This window comes from Heterodontus francisci, chromosome 29 (genome assembly GCF_036365525.1).
Source record: "Heterodontus francisci isolate sHetFra1 chromosome 29, sHetFra1.hap1, whole genome shotgun sequence".
Classification (NCBI taxonomy): Eukaryota; Metazoa; Chordata; class Chondrichthyes; order Heterodontiformes; family Heterodontidae; genus Heterodontus; species Heterodontus francisci.
In genome coordinates this window covers 15,688,336-15,705,938 of record NC_090399.1, presented here as the reverse complement: position 1 = coordinate 15,705,938, position 17,603 = coordinate 15,688,336, and the positions used below count along the sequence as shown (strand labels likewise).

Here is a 17,603-nt window from a genome sequence, read left to right as displayed (position 1 = left end):
TACTTTTACACATTTTATGAATAAAGTATATTTTGGGAAAAAAAGAACTGCCCCCAACCTGCCCTTGCCCACATTGGCCGCCGTCGGACACAGGTTTAAGGTTCATTTCCACCACTGCAGATTTTGGGAGCTGGAGTTCGCTGGGCTGGATTATATCGGATAAAAGTCTCAGCAGCTAAATCCTCCTGAAGCTTTTATCCATTGACGCTGCCGTGTATTCGGTTTTAAAAAGAAGAAAAAAAATCAGCCTCTTCACGTCTTTCTCCTTTCTTCATCTGTTTAAAGTCATTGACGATACAATGGCTGTGTAAGTTCCACATCCCTCTCTAAGTCTCATGTGTCATTAGTTCCTCGACCATCTGACCACTTCTGGTCACCGGACTGACAACCCGCAGTTAGCCTGGAAACTTTACAAGCACTGACTTCAGAACCACATCCTCCCAGCACAGTGTGAAGCAGAGTGGAGGTGAAGAATGTCCCCTGGAACTATTGTCTGGCCCCTTTGCTTCATTACAACGCAGTGGGTGAGTTTAAGAATTGAACTGATATACTGAATAGAAAAGTACCTGTTAAACTTAGCGATGGGCAGGGACAGGTATATACCGCAGGGCAAGAATTATAGCTGGGGGAAAGGAAATTATGATGTGATTAGGCAAGATTTAGGATGCATAGGATGGGAAGGAAACTGCAGGGGATGGGAACAATCGAAATGTGGAGCTTATTCAAGGAGCAGCCACTGCGTGTCCTTGATAAGTATGTACCTGTGAGGCAGGGAGGAAGTTGTCGAGCGAGGGAGCCGTGGTTTACTAAAGAAGTTGAAGCGCTTGTCAAAAGGAAGAAGAAGGCTTATGTTAGGATGAGACGTGAAGGCTCAGTTAGGGCGCTTGAGAGTTACAAGCTAGCCAGGAAGGATCTAAAGGGAGAGCTAAGAAGAGCAAGGAGAGGACACGAGAAGTCATTGGCGGATAGGATCAAGGAAAACCCGAAGGCTTTCTATAGGTATATCAGGAATAAAAGAATGACTAGAGTTAGATTAGGGCCAATCAAGGATAGTAGTGGGAAGTTGTGTGTGGAATCAGAGGAGATAGGGGAAGCGTTAAATGAATATTTTTCGTCAGTGTTTACAGTAGAGAAAGAAAATGTTGTCGAGGAGAATACTGAGGTTCAGACTACTAGGCTAGATGGGATTGAGGTTCACAAGGAGGAGGTGTTAGCAATTTTGGAAAGTGTGAAAATAGATAAGTCCCCTGGGCCTGATGGGATTTATCCTAGGATTCTCTGGGAAGCCAGGGAGGAGATTGCAGAGCCTTTGTCCTTGATCTTTATGTCGTCATTGTCGACAGGAATAGTGCCGGAAGACTGGAGGATAGCAAATGTTGTCCTCTTGTTCAAGAAGGGGAGTAGAGACAGCCCTGGTAATTATAGACCTGTGAGCCTTACTTCAGTTGTGGGTAAAATGTTGGAAAAGGTTATAAGAGATAGGATTTATAATCATCTTGAAAAGAATAAGTTCATTAGCGATAGTCAGCACGGTTTTGTGAAGGGTAGGTCGTGCCTCACAAACCTTATTGAGTTTTTTGAGAAGGTGACCAAACAGGTGGATGAGGGTAAAGCAGTGGATGTGGTGTATATGGATTTCAATAAGGCGTTTGATAAGGTTCCCCACGGTAGGCTATTGCAGAAAATACGGAAGTATGGGGTTGAAGGAGATTTAGAGCTTTGGATCAGAAATTGGCTAGCTGAAAGAAGACAGAGGGTGGTGGTTGATGGCAAATGTTCATCCTGGAGTTTAGTTACTAGTGGTGTACCGCAAGGATCTGTTTTGGGGCCACTGCTGTTTGTCATTTTTATAAATGACCTGGAAGAGGGTGTAGAAGGGTGGGTTAGTAAATTTGCGGATGACACGAAGGTCGGTGGAGTTGTGGATAGTGCCGAAGGATGTTGTAGGGTACAGAGGGACATAGATAGGCTGCAGAGCTGGGCTGAGAGATGGCAAATGGAGTTTAATGCGGAAAAGTGTGAGGTGATTCACTTTGGAAGGAGTAACAGGAATGCAGAGTACTGGGCTAATGGGAAGATTCTTGGTAGTGTAGATGAACAGAGAGATCTTGGTGTCCAGGTACATAAATCCCTGAAAGTTGCCACCCAGGTTAATAGGGCTGTTAAGAAGGCATATGGTGTGTTAGCTTTTATTAGTAGGGGGATCGAGTTTCGGAGCCACGAGGTCATGCTGCAGCTGTACAAAACTCTGGTGAGACCGCACCTGGAGTATTGCGTGCAGTTCTGGTCACCGCATTATAGGAAGGATGTGGAAGCTTTGGAAAGGGTGCAGAGGAGATTTACTAGGATGTTGCCTGGTATGGAGGGAAGGTCTTACGAGGAAAGGCTGAGGGACTTGAGGTTGTTTTCGTTGGAGAGAAGGAGGAGGAGAGGTGACTTAATAGAGACATATAAGATAATCAGAGGGTTAGATAGGGTGGATAGTGAGAGTCTTTTTCCTCGGATGGTGATGGCAAACACGAGGGGACATAGCTTTAAGTTGAGGGGTGATAGATATAGGACAGATGTGAGAGGTAGTTTCTTTACTCAGAGAGTAGTAGGGGCGTGGAACGCCCTGCCTGCAACAGTAGTAGACTCGCCAACTTTAAGGGCATTTAAGTGGTCATTGGATAGACATATGGATGAAAATGGAATAGTGTAGGTCAGATGGTTTCACAGGTCGGCGCAACATCGAGGGCCGAAGGGCCTGTACTGCGCTGTAATGTTCTAATAAACCAGTGATCTTACTTCATTGTGAATACATTTGGCTTTCTGGGGCAATCTCATCCCCTGCAGAACTCCGATTTCATGTTATTGCAAGAGTATTAAATACGGTTTAATAGTATTTTACATAGAGCACATTATCGGAAGTTACAAACTGACTGCCTCAGTGAGGAGAAAGTTCTCTTCACTGACAATATTTACTTACAATCCTCACCACTTATACCGAGCATGTTTATGTAAATCGGTCGGCATCCTTCCATCTACAAAAAATGATAGGCATGTTAAATTAGGTCTGCAGTAAAAGGAGCAGCTAGAGTAGATCTGGCACTTGTCACAAATCATAGAATAATAGGGCCTCAACGTTATATAATTTATATAAATGACTTAGAAGAAGGGATTGAAGGTATAGTTGCTAAATTTGCTGATGACACAGAGATAGGTAGGAAAGTAATTTGTGAAGAGGACATAAGGGGGCTACAAAGGGATCTTGATAGGTTAAGTGAGTGGGCAAAGACCTGGCAAATGGAGTATCATGTGGGAAAGTGGGAAATTGTCCACTTTGGCAGGAAGAATAAAAAAGAAGCATATTATCTAAATGGCGAGAGATTGCAGAGCTCTGAGATGCAGAGGGATCTGGGTGTCCTAGTGCATGAATTGCAAAGATTAGTATGCAGATACAGCACGTAATTAGGAAAGCTAATAGAATGTTATCATTTATTATGAGGGGAATTGAATACAAAAGTAGGGATGCTATGCTTCAGCATTGGTGAGACCACATCTGGAGTACTGTGTACAGTACTGGTCTCCTTATTTAAGGAAGGATGTAAATACGTTTGGAGGCAGTACAGAGAAGGTTTCCTAGACTAATAGCTGGAATGGGTGGGCTTTCTTATGAGGAAAGATTGGACAGGCTAGGCTTGTCTCCGCTGGAATTTAGAAGAGTAAGAGGCAAACTTGATTGAAACATACGAGATCCTGAGGGGTCTTGACAAGGTGGATGTGGAAAGGATGTTTCCCCTTGGGAGAGAATCTCAAACTAGGGGTCACTGTTTAAAAATACAGGGTCGCCCATTTAAGACAGAGATGAGGAGAATTTATTCTTTCAGAGGGTCGTAGGTCTTTGGAATTCTGTTCCTCAATAGGTGATGGAAGCAGAGTCTTTGAATATTTTTAAGGCAGAGATAGATAGATTCTTGATAGGCAAGGGGGTGGAAGGTTATTGGGGGTAGGTGGAAATGTGGAGTAATCAGTTCAGCCGTGAACTTATTGAATGACGGAGCAGGGTCAAGGGGTCGAGTGGCCTACTCCTGCTCCTAATTCATATGTTCGTATGTTCATAGAATCATAGAAAGATTAAGCACAGAAAGAGGCCACTTGCCCCATCATGTCCGTGCTGGCCAAAAAACGATCCACCTATTCTAATCCCATCTTCCAGCCTTTGGTCCGTAGTGCTGCAGATTACGGCACTTGAGGTGCATATCCAGACTCCTTTTGAATGAGTTGAGGGTCTCTGCCTCAATACCACCCCCTGGGTGAAAAAGATTTTCCTCATCTCTCTCTAATTTTTCTACCAATCACTTTAAATCTATGCCCCCTCATCACTGAACTCTCTGCTAAGGTGAATAGACCCTTCAACTCCACTCTATCCAGGCCCCTCACTATTTTGTACATCTCAATCAAATCTCCCCTCAGCCTTCTCTGTTCCAAGGAGAACAATCCCAGCCTATCCAATCTTTCCTCATAGCTGCATTTTTCCAATCCTGGTAACATCCTCGTAAATCTCCTCTGTACCCTCTCTAGTGCAATTACATCCGTTCTGTAATGAGGTGACCAGAACTGCACACAGTCCTCAAGTTGTGACCTAACCAATGAGTTATACAGTTCCAGCCTAACCTCCCTGCTTTTATATTCTATACCTCAGCTAATAAAGAAAATGATTCCATATGCCTTCTTAACCACCTTATCAACATGTCCTACTACCTTTAGGGATCTGTGGACATTCACTCCAAGGTCCCTCACTTCCTCCACACTTCTCAGTATTTTCCTATTAATCGTGTACTCCTTTGCCTTGTTTGACCTCCCTAAATGCATCACCTCACACTTCTCCAGGTTGAATTCCATTTGCCACTCTTCTGCCCATCTGACCAGACCATCAATATCTTCCTGCTTCCCACAACTATCCTCCTTGCTATCTACCACAAGACCGATCTTTGTGTCAGCTGAAAACTTCTTGATCATGTCCCCTACATTTATGTCCAAATTGTTAATATATACCAGAAAAAGCAAGGGACTGAGCCCTACAGAACACCACTAGAAACAGCCCTCCAGTCGCTCAAACACCCGTCAACAATTACCCTTTGTTTCCTGCAACTGAGCCAATTTTGTATCCACCTTGCTGCATTTCCCTGGATCCCATGGGATTTTATTTTTTAAACCAGTGGGACCTTGTCAAAAGCCTTGCTAAAATCCACGTAGACCAAATCAACTGCACTACCCTCATCTATCTTTCTTGTTACTTCTTCAAAAAACTCGATCAAGTTGGTCAAACAAGATCTTCCCTTAAGAAATCCATGTTGACGATCCTTGATTAACCTGTGCCTTTCTAACTGACAGTTTATCCTGTCTCTCAGAATAGATTCCAATAATTTACATACTACTGAGGTTAGACTGTAATTATTTGGTCTATCCTTTGCTCCCTTTTTAAACAGAGGTACAACATTAGCAGTTCTCCAATCCTCTGGCACCACACCTGTATCCACTGAGAATTGGAAAATGATGGTCAGACCTTCTGCTATTTCCTCTCTTGCTTCTTTTAACAGTCTAGGGTACATTTCATTGGGCCTTGGTGATTTATCAACTTTCAAAGATGCTAGTCCCATTAATAGTTCCTCTCCCCCTATGTTTAACATATCCAATACTTCACACTCTTCCTCCTTAACTACAATATCTGCATTGTCCCCCTCTTTTGTGAAGACAGATGCAAAGTATTGATTAAGAACAATACCAATATCTTCCACTCCTACACATAGGTTACCTTTTTTGTCTTTTTTGGGCCCTACTCTCTTTCCTTAGTTATCCTCTTCCTCTTAATGTATTGATAAAACATCTTTGGGTTCACCTTGATTTTGCTTGCCAATATTCTTTCATGCCCTCTCTTTGCTTTCCTAATTTCCTTTTTGATTTCACCCTTCTACTTTCTATATTCTTCTTGGCTTTCTGTAGTATTGAGTTCTCGGTGTCGGACATAAGCTTTCCTTTTCTGCCTTATCTTACCCTGTAGGCTCCTTGACATCCATGGGGCTCTAGATTTGGCCGCCTCACCCTTTTTCTTTGTAGGAACATCTTTACTCTGAACTCCTTGAATCTCCCCTTTGAATGCCTCCCACTGTTCTGACACTGATTTCCCTTCAAGTAGCTGTTTTCAGTCCATTTTTGCTAAATCACTCCATGGTTTAGTAAAATTGGCCTTGTCCCAATTGAGCATTCTAACTCCTGTTCTATCTCTGTCCTTTTCCATAATTATGTTAAAACTGACGGAATTATGATCATTACCAGCAAAATGCTCTCCCACTGCCACTCCTTGCACCTGCCCATCTTCATTTCCTAAAACTAAGTCTAAAACTGCTCCCTCTCTTGTTGGACTTGCTACATAGTGGCCAAGAAAGTTCTCCTGAATGCACCTCAAGAATTCTGCTCCTTCAATTCTTTTCACACTAAATCTATCCCCGTTAATATTGAGGTAATTAAAATCCCCTACTATTACTGCCCTATTGTTCTTGCACTTCTCAGAGATTTGCCTACATATCTGCTCTTCTATCTCCCTCTGACTGTTTGGGGGTCTATAGTACACTCCCTGCAGTGTGACTGCCCCTTTTTTGTTCCTTAGCTCAATCCATATGGCCTCATTTGATGAACCTTCCAACATATCATCCCTCCTCACAGCTGTAATAGTTTCTTTGACCAAAATTGCCACTACCCCTTCTTTCTTATTCCCCTCCCTATCGCAACTGAAAACCCTGTAATCAGGAACGTTGAGCTGCCATTCCTGTCCCTTCTTAAGCCATGTTTCTGTAATAGCTATGATATTATACTGTCACATGTCTATCTGTGCCCTCAGCTCATCTGCTTTATTTGCTATACTCCTTGCATTGAAATAGATAACCTTGAGCACTGTCAAACTCTTTTTTAAAAATTCTCTAACATTTGTTTCCTCTGTCTTCCAGACTCATCCATTAATTTTCTGCCTTCCATTTTCATTCCTGATTTTGTCCCAGCTGAGTCTACCCTCAGGTCCCCATCCCCCTGCCAAACTAGTTTAAACCCTCCCCAACATCACTAGCAAAACGTCCCACAAGGAACTCAGTCCTGGTTCTGTTCAAGTGCAACTCGTCCAGCCTGTACAAGTCCCATCTCCCCCAGAGCCGGTCCCAATGTCCCAAGAATTTAAAGCCCTCCCTCCTGCACCATCTTTCCAGCCACGCATTCATCTGCATTATCCTTTTATTTCTATACTGAATTGCGTGTAGCACCGGGAGTAATCCAGAGATTATTACTTTTGAGGTCCTGCTTGATAATTTTTTACCAGGCTCCCTAAATTCTGACTGCAGGACTATATCCTTCTTTCTACCTATGCTGTTGGTTCCGATGTGGACCACGACTGCTAGCTGTTCACCTTCCCCCTTCTCTCACTACCCAGCGCGTAAGTATTCAAACTGTGAGTGACATATAGTGATACAAGTTCATAGGCGCAATACGAGTGACATTTATTAATTTATTGGAGTTTGTTTCACTCTCCTGTTCTACTAATATTCTAATGCACTGTTATCCAGCAAAGTCTATTGTCATGCTAGGCCCCCATCTGCCAAGAATGAGGCACATTAATTTTGTCATGAACATTGATTTTAAATTGTTACTGGAATGAAGAAAGGACTTGTTAAACAGATCAGCCATAGCTGGAAAATACATTTGCATATTAACAGATGGTGATTGGAAGGACAAAGGACCAATCCCTGACATATTCAACCCACAATGGATCTTGATCACCAGGCATTGTGTGTAAGAGGAGCATTCCAGAGACTGCTAAGGTGATACTCTCCAAGACATGTTTAGACCAGTTAGTCACATGACTAACCTGTTGGCAACCTGGGCTTTCTGAATTGTACAAACAATTTGAACTCAGAAAGTCTGTTTGCTCCTGAACTGAGAAGATCTCTCCTGTCTGCCCCCATCTCTTTCTCACAAGCCTCTGAATTCACTGAAGACATACGAACCCCAAGAGAAAAAAGTCTCCTACAGCAAACAAGGTTTAAGAAGAATACTGGGCCCCAACGAAAAGCAAGATCTACCTACAATCAAGGGCTCCACAGTGAGCTCGAAGAACCATAACAAAACCTCTTCAGATATTGCCTCAAACCTTTCCACCTTATTTTTCTTCTGCTCTTTTCTGTCTCTACTTGCATGTGCGTATCGTGTATGCATGCTAGCGTGGGCGCATTGTATATCCGTAGGCGTCAACCGAATTAGAGTTTAAGTTTAAGTTTAATAAATTTCAACTTTTTTTCTTTAAACTTAAGAAAACCTGTTTGTGCTGGTTTATTTGCCTTATAATTGGAAAGCAGTGAACAAGGATTCACCAAGAAGGGGAGCTAAAAACACGGTGTGTTTAAAATTAAACGGTGTCACGGTAACACCGGGTCAAGGCTGAGAGGGACCCCGAGCCACCTTTCTCACTGGGTCGTAACAGTGTGATTAATAGTTAGACAGACGTTTGATTGACAAGGGAGTCGAGGGTTATGGGGTGGCAGAAAAGTGGAGTTAAGGCCGCAATCAGATCAGCCATGATCTTATTGAATGGTGGATCAGGCGCGAGGGGCTAAATGGCCTTCTCCTGCTCCTATTTCATATGTTCTTATGTTCATGGGATGTGGGCGTCGCTGGCCAGGCCAGCATTTATTGCCCATCCCTAATTGCCCTTGAGAAGGTGGTGGTGAGCCGCCTTCTTGAACCGCTGCAGTCCATGTGGGGTAGGTATACCCACAGTGCTGTTAGGGAGTTTGACCCAGCCACAGTGAAGGAACAGCCGATATATGCCCAAGTCGGGATGGTGTGAGGCTCAGAGGGGAACTTGCAGGTGGTGGTGTTCCCATGCCATTTGCTGCCCTTGTCCTTCTGGGTGGTAGAGGTCGCGGGTTTGGCAGGTGCTGGCGAAGGGGCCTTGGCAAGTTGCTGCAATGCATCTTGTAGATGGTAGGATAACTTGCCAACATTATCTCACTCCTCACCATATTTCATTTTTTGGCACTCAATTGCTGATGCTATACTGTATTGAACATGTGATGTAGAAACTGTGGGTTTAAAGTAGTTTCTTTCAGTTGTGGGCAGGTTGTGTGAGCTCAGCTGAATTGCTTGTGCAGAAGAACCGAGTGACTGGAATCGAAAATGGGTCTGTTCTTCTCCCCGTCTCCTATGACGTTCGGTATCAGCATTACATAAAGATCTCCTGGAGTTTCCAAGCCTTCCCGACTCCATTCCTGATATGGAGCTCCCTAAATTCCTCCGGTAATTGCAGCAGACAGTTTTTTACCTGGAAGTCCTACAGCCACCGCACCACTTTTTTCCCTGAAAATGCTTCTCTGCTCCTTCAAAATCTTCAGCTAAATGACACCGGGACCTACCGCGTAAAGGTCAGAGGCGATTCAGGGTCAGCTACAGGTCAAATCAAATTAACAGTGCTCCCGGAAGCAGGTACTTTTTATTTCATACTTCGCGTGGATGTTAAATCCTAATTTAGAATATGTTAAAATTGCTCATGGGCAATACACAGCAAAAGTAAGAAAGAAATGTATTTATATAACGCCTTTCACAAGCCAATAAAGTATTTTTTTGAAGAGTTGTAATGTATTAAATGCAGCAGCCGATTTGTCCAGAGCAAGGGTCCACAAGGATCAATGCGATAATAAACAGTAGATCGGGGTTTTTTTTGTGATGTTGGTTGAGGAATAAATACTGGCCAGGACGCTGAGGATAAAACCCCTCCTCTTCTTTGAAACAGCGTCAGTGCATCTCTTACATCCAATTAACAGGGCCTTGGTTTAACTTCTACCACAAAGACTGCACCTCCGGCAGTGCAGCACTTCCTCAAGTACTGCACTGGGAGTGTCAGCCTAGAATTTTGTACTCAAGTCCTCTGGAGTGGAATTTGAACCCACAACCTTCTGGCTTACAGGTGAAAGTGGCATATCTACCAAGCCACTGGTTTGAAAGTCTTTAAAGCATTAGCAACCGCGCTGCTGGGCAGGGTAAAAATGCACCTTGTGTGGTAGTGCAATGTTACCGAGTCAGCCACTCATTATACACCCCACCCAATACTCAGTCCAACTGGGGGCAATTTTAACCTAGCCCGCCCATTGGGAAGCTGACAGGGTTGGGTGCAATGCTGGTATTAATCAGAGAGTAATAATGGGTGGGTGTAACATTGGCAATTCGTCCAATTCTGTGGGTTCCTGCCTGGCGGTGTGTGAAACTGGCTCTGTGGACCAGTCGCACCCATTCTAGAAAGTCAATTTCACCATTTTTACACCCCACCCTGGTTTTCTTCCAATTGACTTCAATTGGACACGTTGTAAATAAGTAGCCAGTCTGCTATCACATGTCTCACAGTGCCAGCTGTGGCTCAGTGGATAACACTTTCACCTCCCCTTAGAATCAGAACGTCATGGGTTTAAATCTCACTCCTGTAAATATGGACTGAAATGGCAAAGTAACTGATCAATTTTTAGCTGCATACTACTATGACTCTGGTTATGTCTGCTATACTATGAGAATGCACATAAGGCATGATATATTAAATTGAATTGGTGGCCACTGTTGAATTTGCTAGCTTGATCTTAGTGGGAAGACAAGGGTGTGAAAAATGGTAAGGAAAACCTGGGCAATTCACTGTGCGCTGCATTCCTAAGACAGGATATAGGCAATAAAATGACCAACAGCCCGTAATTATAAGAAATCAGGTATGGGTTCTGTTCTTATCACAAACATTACAATGGTACAAATACCTATGATTATCAAAACACTGGCAGGATTAACTTCCTCTGATTCCATGGCCATTGTTGCAGTCAGTGAAGTGAGGAACCTTGAAATTCTTTTTTTTACTCATTCATGGGATGTGGGCGTCACTGGCTAGGCCAGCATTTATTGCCCATCCCTAATTGCCCTTGAGAAGGTGGTGGTGAGCTGCCTTCTTGAACCGCTGCAGTCCATGTGGGGTAGGTACACCCACAGTGCTGTTAGGAAGGGAGTTCCAGGATTTTGACCCAGTGACAGTGAAGGAACGGCGATATAGTTCCAAGTCAGGATGGTGTGTGACTTGGAGGGGAACTTGCAGGTGGTGGTGTTCCCATGCATCTGCTGCCCTTGTCCTTCTAGTTGGTAGAGGTCGCGGGTTTGGAAGGTACTGTCTAAGGAGCCTTGGTGCATTGCTGCAGTGCATCTTGTAGATGGTACACACAGCTGCCACTGTGCGTTGGTGGTGGAGGGAGTGAATGTTTGTAGATGGGGTACCAATTAAGCGGGCTGCTTTGTCCTGGATGGTGTCAAGCTTCTTGAGTGTTGTTGGAGCTGCACCCATCCAGGTCACACTCCTGACTTGTGCCTTGTAGATGGTGGACAGGCTTTGGGGAGTCAGGAGGTGAGTTACTCACCTCAGGATTCCTAACCTCTGACCTGCTCTTGTAGCCACGGTATTTATATGGCTACTCCAGTTCAGTTTCTGGTCAATGGTAACCCCCAGGATGTTGATAGTGGGGGATACAGCGATGGTAATGCCATTGAATGTCAATGGGAGATGGTTAGATTCTCTCTTGTTGGAGATGGTCATTGCCTGGCACTTGTGTGGCACGAATGTTACTTGCCACTTATCAGCCCAAGCCTGGATATTGTCCAGGTCTTGCTGCATTTCTACACGGACTGCTTCAGTATCTGAGGAGTCATGAATGGTGCTGAACATTGTTCAATCATCAGTGAACATCCCCACTTCTGACCTTATGATCGAAGGAAGGTATTGATGAAGCAGCCGAAGATGGTTGGGCCTAGGACACTACCCTGAGGAACTCCTGCAGTGATGTCCTGGAGCTCAGATGATTGACCTCCAACAACCACAACCAGTGTGAAATAGTGTGAAGGAAGACACCTGGGTGATTGAGGGACAGACAGACTCAAGGAGAGAGAAAGATACTGTAACTCAGAGACAGATAAAATACTGTAACTCGTAGAGGGAGATAAATACTGTAACTCAGAAGCCGTCTACTTTAACTTTATCAATAGCATCTGCTAGGGACTCTGTCTATGAGAGGCAACATCACCCCTGACCATTCGGGGCGTAACCAATCCCGATCGCCACAGGTTCTGAACAGATGCACACATGGGGGGATAAGGTGAACCTTCCTTTGTTCTTTGCTGTGCAGCCGGACCGTTAGCTAATGCATCAGATGTTACGTCTTTTCCCCTGGACGTCCGCCCAGTGCTGCAGGTGTGAACGGAGACTAGAGGGGAACCAGCTGGGCTGGGTAAGAGAAAAGCTTGTATCATTCAGTGAACACTTAACCCTTTAGTCTCCTGGTTGAGTTAAATTGGAGAGCTGGAGGGGAAAGGGCTAGTTTTCTGTGGTTGAGTTAAAGTGATTGAAGGGCAAGGCTGGGGACTGTGTGGAAGATTCAGCTTTGTCAATAGAATCTAGGCAACTGGACGTGTAAACCTTTGATCTCATAGTTTAAAGTAAGACAGGCTAGTTGTCCTGTGGATTGGGAAAATTCAGTTTCTATGGGGTATTTATAAAATGAGGACACAACTGAAAAGGGTCAGTTTGCGAGTTCTGTTTTCCATTGAGAGGTCCTGCATGGTGTCATTTGCCTGTTCATCAGATATCAGGGTGCTTAGCATATCCTTGTGATTTTGGAGCATAGTTCCACAGAACCACAGAAAAATTACGGCACAGAAGGAGGCCATTCAACCCATCGTGTCTGTGCCGGCAATAAAGTTCAGTAAAGTTTGTTTGAGAATTTTGTAATCCTATACCTTTGTCAGCGTCAATATTTATTCCATTCGAGTCTAAATCCTCCACGTGTTACACTCCAGAGACTTAAGCACAAAATCTAGCCCGACACGCCCCCCTGTGCGGTACTGAGGGAGTGCTGCAATATCGGAGGTGCTGTCTTTCGGATGAGATATTAAGGTGAGGTCTTGCTGGCCACTCAGGCAGGCGTAACTGATCCCATTGCGCTAGTTCCTCATCCTGGCTAATATTGACCCCTTGATCAATATCACTACGAAAAAGATGGTCTGGGCTCATCAGCACATTGCTGTTTGTAGGAGCTCGCTGGGTGCAAATTGGCTGCAGTCTTTCCTATATTACAATTGTGGCTACATTTCAAAAAGGTACTTCATTGGCTATGAAGTAATTTGGGATGTCCTAAGGTTGTGAAAGGTGTTATATAAATCCAAGTCTTTTTCCTTTCAAACACGGTGTGACGGAGAAGCATAACTTGCTTTTACTCATTTTCCAGAAACCAGGGAAGAAGCAGGCGGAATCCAGGGACTCGAAAGAAAAGCTGGAACAGTTCAATCCACCAGAGCTGTAAACGTCGTCAGGATCACATTGGCCCCTCTCCTAGCGTGTCTCTGCTTTGTCACAGCTTTTGTTGGCAGATTTCTGAAATAATGCCTGATTTGCGTGCTTAGAATCAGTTTAGAAAAATGTCTTCCGTCTGTCTTTATCAGTCCAGTAGCCATTAGGTTACAATAATTGTTAGGATTAATTGTAGTGAGTGTGAATGAGGGTCAGTTTTAATCTGAATTACCTAATGGGGGTCGGGTTAAGATTAGAATACAATAAAAATTAGAATGAATTGCAGTGTGCATGATAAATGGGGCACTATAGGGAAACTGACAGGACCAGCTAGAATGCTGGATTTACACCTTACCCCATATATCCTCGTACATGCAGCCCAGCAAGGTAACATGCAATTACAGCAAGCAATTAGGAAGGCAAATGGTATGTTATCTTTTGTTACAAAGGGATTGAATTTTAGAGTAACGTAATCTTCCAACAATTATACAGGGCATTGGTGAGGCCGCACCTGGGGAACCGTGTGCAGTTTTGGTCTTCTTGCCTAAGGAAGGACATGCTTGCCCGAGAGAGGTTGTAGCAAAGGTTTACTCGACTTCTTTGTGGGATGAGGTGAATGGTGTGTTAGGCTTTATTGCATGGGGGGGGGGGGTGTGGATGTGGGGCGGGTTGGAGTATAAGAGTAAGGAAGTCTTGCTGCAATTGTACAGGGCTTGGTGAGACCACAGTTGGAGTACTGTGTACAGTTCTGGACTCTGTATCTCAGGAAGGATATACTAGCCTGAGATGGGATTCGACGAAGATTCACTAGATTGATTCCTGGATTGGGAGCACTGTCAATGAGGAGAGATTGAGTAGAATGGAGAATTGAGCAGGAACTCTGGAGTTTAGAAGAAATAAGAGGTACTCTCCTTGAAATGTACAAAATTGTCAGAGGGCTTGACCGGATGGATGCTGAGAGGATGTTTCCCCTGGCTGGTGAGTCTAGAACTAGTGGTCATAGTCTCAGATTAAGTGTTTCTATCTGTGAATGTAATCAAGTCGACTAGGCCAACAATCCCAGTGATAAAATTCTACTGACACCGTGACTTATTAATTAGCAGGTCCGAGAGTTTAATGTCAGTAATGTTGTTTGACGTGTATTAACAAGGAAGTAGTTTAAACACACAAATGTGCAATGGTGAACGATTGTTTTCTCCAATGCACAATGAGCTGAAAAACTCACTGCAACATTCTGTAGTTGGAACATTGTATCATTGTTTAATTAGCTTCAAATAAGGTGACCTCTCAAACTTGACACCTTATCACTCGCCATCTCAGTGGTTAATATTGGAATTGATGGCCATCATCTTAACAGATACAAGAAGGTGTCACTGAGTTTGGTCAATTACCAGCTTCCTAGCCATTGCACCTTCTTTGAGTCCCTTGTACCTGTGCAGTTTGTAGCTACTCTCTGTTACAACAGCCTGTAAGCCACATCCACCCACAGATGGTCTTTTCATCTGTCAACCTGCGGGTCCAAGATGAGTCAATACTTGTATTTATGTGGATGTTTCCACAGAAATTCACATTAATATGTTTTTTCACATTAAGTGTACCATGTAACAGAATGATAAGTTCACAATTTGTCATTGTGTCTAAGTCCGTTTATTTGGTAAATAGCAAATGATTTCTATCTCAGATCTAAATAAACATGTTACCTAGTATTTCAACTAATTACAGGGTAATAGTGACTCATATTGACTTCTTTTCTGCGGCCCATGCCAGCTGATACTGTAAACAGTTCCCATTCCTCTCCTCTTCAAATTTGCCGTCAGCGCCTCCCACCTCAAAAAACCCACCCTTGCCTCCTTTGTCCATGCAAACCACCACCCCATCTCCCTTTCCTCTCTGAAGAGAGCAAGTAAAGGGTTAAGATTAGCTAGCTTCATGATTAACCGGGCTGGAGTTGCACAAACAAAGATGCAGCAGCCAGCACACAAGCGGAAGATGTGTGCAGGGTGAAGATTTTTGATAAACCACAAGGTGCTGTCTGTTCACAGTCACAGGAACAAAGGCAACGTGAATTTTTAACACAGAATGCAATAATTGTCAATTGCTCGAGGATAACGTGGTCTGCTGACATGTGCTTTTGAGCTTCAGTTAAAGGCTGTGTAACCACTGCAGACGTGTCTTCATTGTAATAGGATAATATAATCACTATGTATGTGTGAGCTTTGATTAAACAATGTCAATTTCATGTCAACCCGTGATTGGTGAATGCTAATAATTGGATCTATCTCAACTATATAATAATGATAGATTGGGGAGCCATATGGGATCACTGGATACGTGTGACTCCCTTGCTTATGCTTAAATAAACCGGTGGAAAAAGACTTGAGTCTCATCTGATGACTGAGGGTGTGGAGGGTGAGTGAACTCCCATGACAAAAAAAAAGTCTGAGAACATGTTGCAGCCTCCCAAATCCTTTCCTGTGTCTCTATGTTTGAATTAGGTTTTCACCCCTGCCACACCACAAATGGACCTAATCAAATTCACAAATCCTATGTGACTGTGACAAAGGTAAACTTTCCTTCCTCATCCTTCTCTACCTGTCTGCAGCCTTTGACATGGTTGACCACACCATCCTCCTCCAACACCTCTCCACCTTCGTCCAGCTGGGTGGGGCTGCTCTTGCCTGGTTCCATTCTTATTTATCTAGTCCTAGCCAGAGAATCGCCTGTAAGGAGTTCTCTTCCCTTCTCCCACACTGTTACCTCTGGAGTCTTCCACGGTTTTGTACTTGGCTCTTTCCTATTTTTCATCTACATGCTACCCCTTGGTGACTTCATCCAAAAACGCGTTAAGTTCCACATATACTCTGACAACACCCAGCTCCTCTTCACCACCACCTCTCTCCATTCTTCTGCAGCTTCTGAATTGCCACACTGTTTGACTGACATTCAGTCCTGAATTAGCAGAAATTTCCCCCAAATAAGCATGAGGAAGAACCCTAGTCCATCCCTCTCCCTGGCGACTGTCTGAGGCTGACCTAGACTTTTCACAACCTTGCCCTCCTCTTTGACCTTGAGCTGAGCTTCTGACCCCACAGCCTCCATCACCAAGACTTCCTATTTCCACCCTTGTCCGTCTTTGCCTCTGCCTCAGTCCACCTACTGCTGAAACCCTCATCCATGACTTTGTTACCTTCAAACTCAATTATTCTAATACTCTCCTGGCCAACCTCCCATCTTCCATCCTCCACAACCTCGGGGGTCACCCAAAACTCTGCTGCCTGTATCCTAACTCTCACCCAGTCCCATTCCCCCATCACTCCTGTGCACACTGACCTACATTGGCTCCCAGTCCAGTAATGCCTCGAATTTAAAATGTTCATCCTCGAGTTCTAATCCCTCCATTGCCTCGCCTCCTCCCTGTCTCTGTCACCACCTCTCACCCTACACCCCTCCAAGAACTTTGCCTTCCTCCAATTGGACTCTTGCACATCCCTAACTGCCTTTTCCCCCCATTCTCGGCGACCACCTCTCTACCATTGTTTAACCACAGAGAGAAACCAAAATAGCATTCAGCAGATAACAGAAACATCTCTGTGAAGACTGGAATGAATTATTTGGTCACGTTGGTCAATTTACACAGTTAAAAGTCACATGTAGTCAATTATTTTTATAAAAACTCTTTATACATTATAGCATGTCATCTGATTCAGCTCCAAATTCAAATACTGAGTAACTTTGCTATTGAAAGTTAGCTAAATTAATGAACTGCAAAAAAAAGGTGCATTTATACAGCGCCCTTCAGAACCCCAGGACTTCTCAAAGTGCTTTATAGCCAGCAAAGTACCTTTCAAAGTGTAGTCACTGCTATAATGTAGGAAACACAGTGAGTTTGTGTACAGCAAGATCCCTTACTTTGTGGTTATACGATGTACTGCCTTGTGGCCAACTTTGAGCCATTCATTTATACCATGGAAATAGACTCAAGACCACAGGTCATCATGCCCAACAATAGAGGATGCTTGAAGTGTGGTCTGGCGTGAAGCTCTGCATTTCTAGCCGCTAGATAACAGAAAAGACTCCGAGAGTATTCACATGGTGTATGCTTCAGTGGAACATACACAACTGAAAGAAATGACTTTAAAACTGACAAATTTGACAGCATGTTCAATATGGCATAACAATAGCGATTGAATTGTTAAAGAATGAAATAAGGTAAGGGACC

The 17,603-nt window shown here is 43.9% G+C and overlaps 1 long non-coding RNA gene across 1 annotated transcript; it reads left to right on the top strand.

Annotated features, from left to right (window-relative positions):
- Nucleotides 1–443: 443 nt before the first annotated feature.
- On the top strand, nt 444–13,799 carry LOC137345952 (uncharacterized). The gene is made up of 3 exons (XR_010968619.1): nt 444–524; nt 9,135–9,507; nt 13,323–13,799. It is a non-coding gene; the product is annotated as an uncharacterized lncRNA (long non-coding RNA).
- The last annotated feature ends 3,804 nt before the right edge of the window (nt 13,800–17,603 follow it).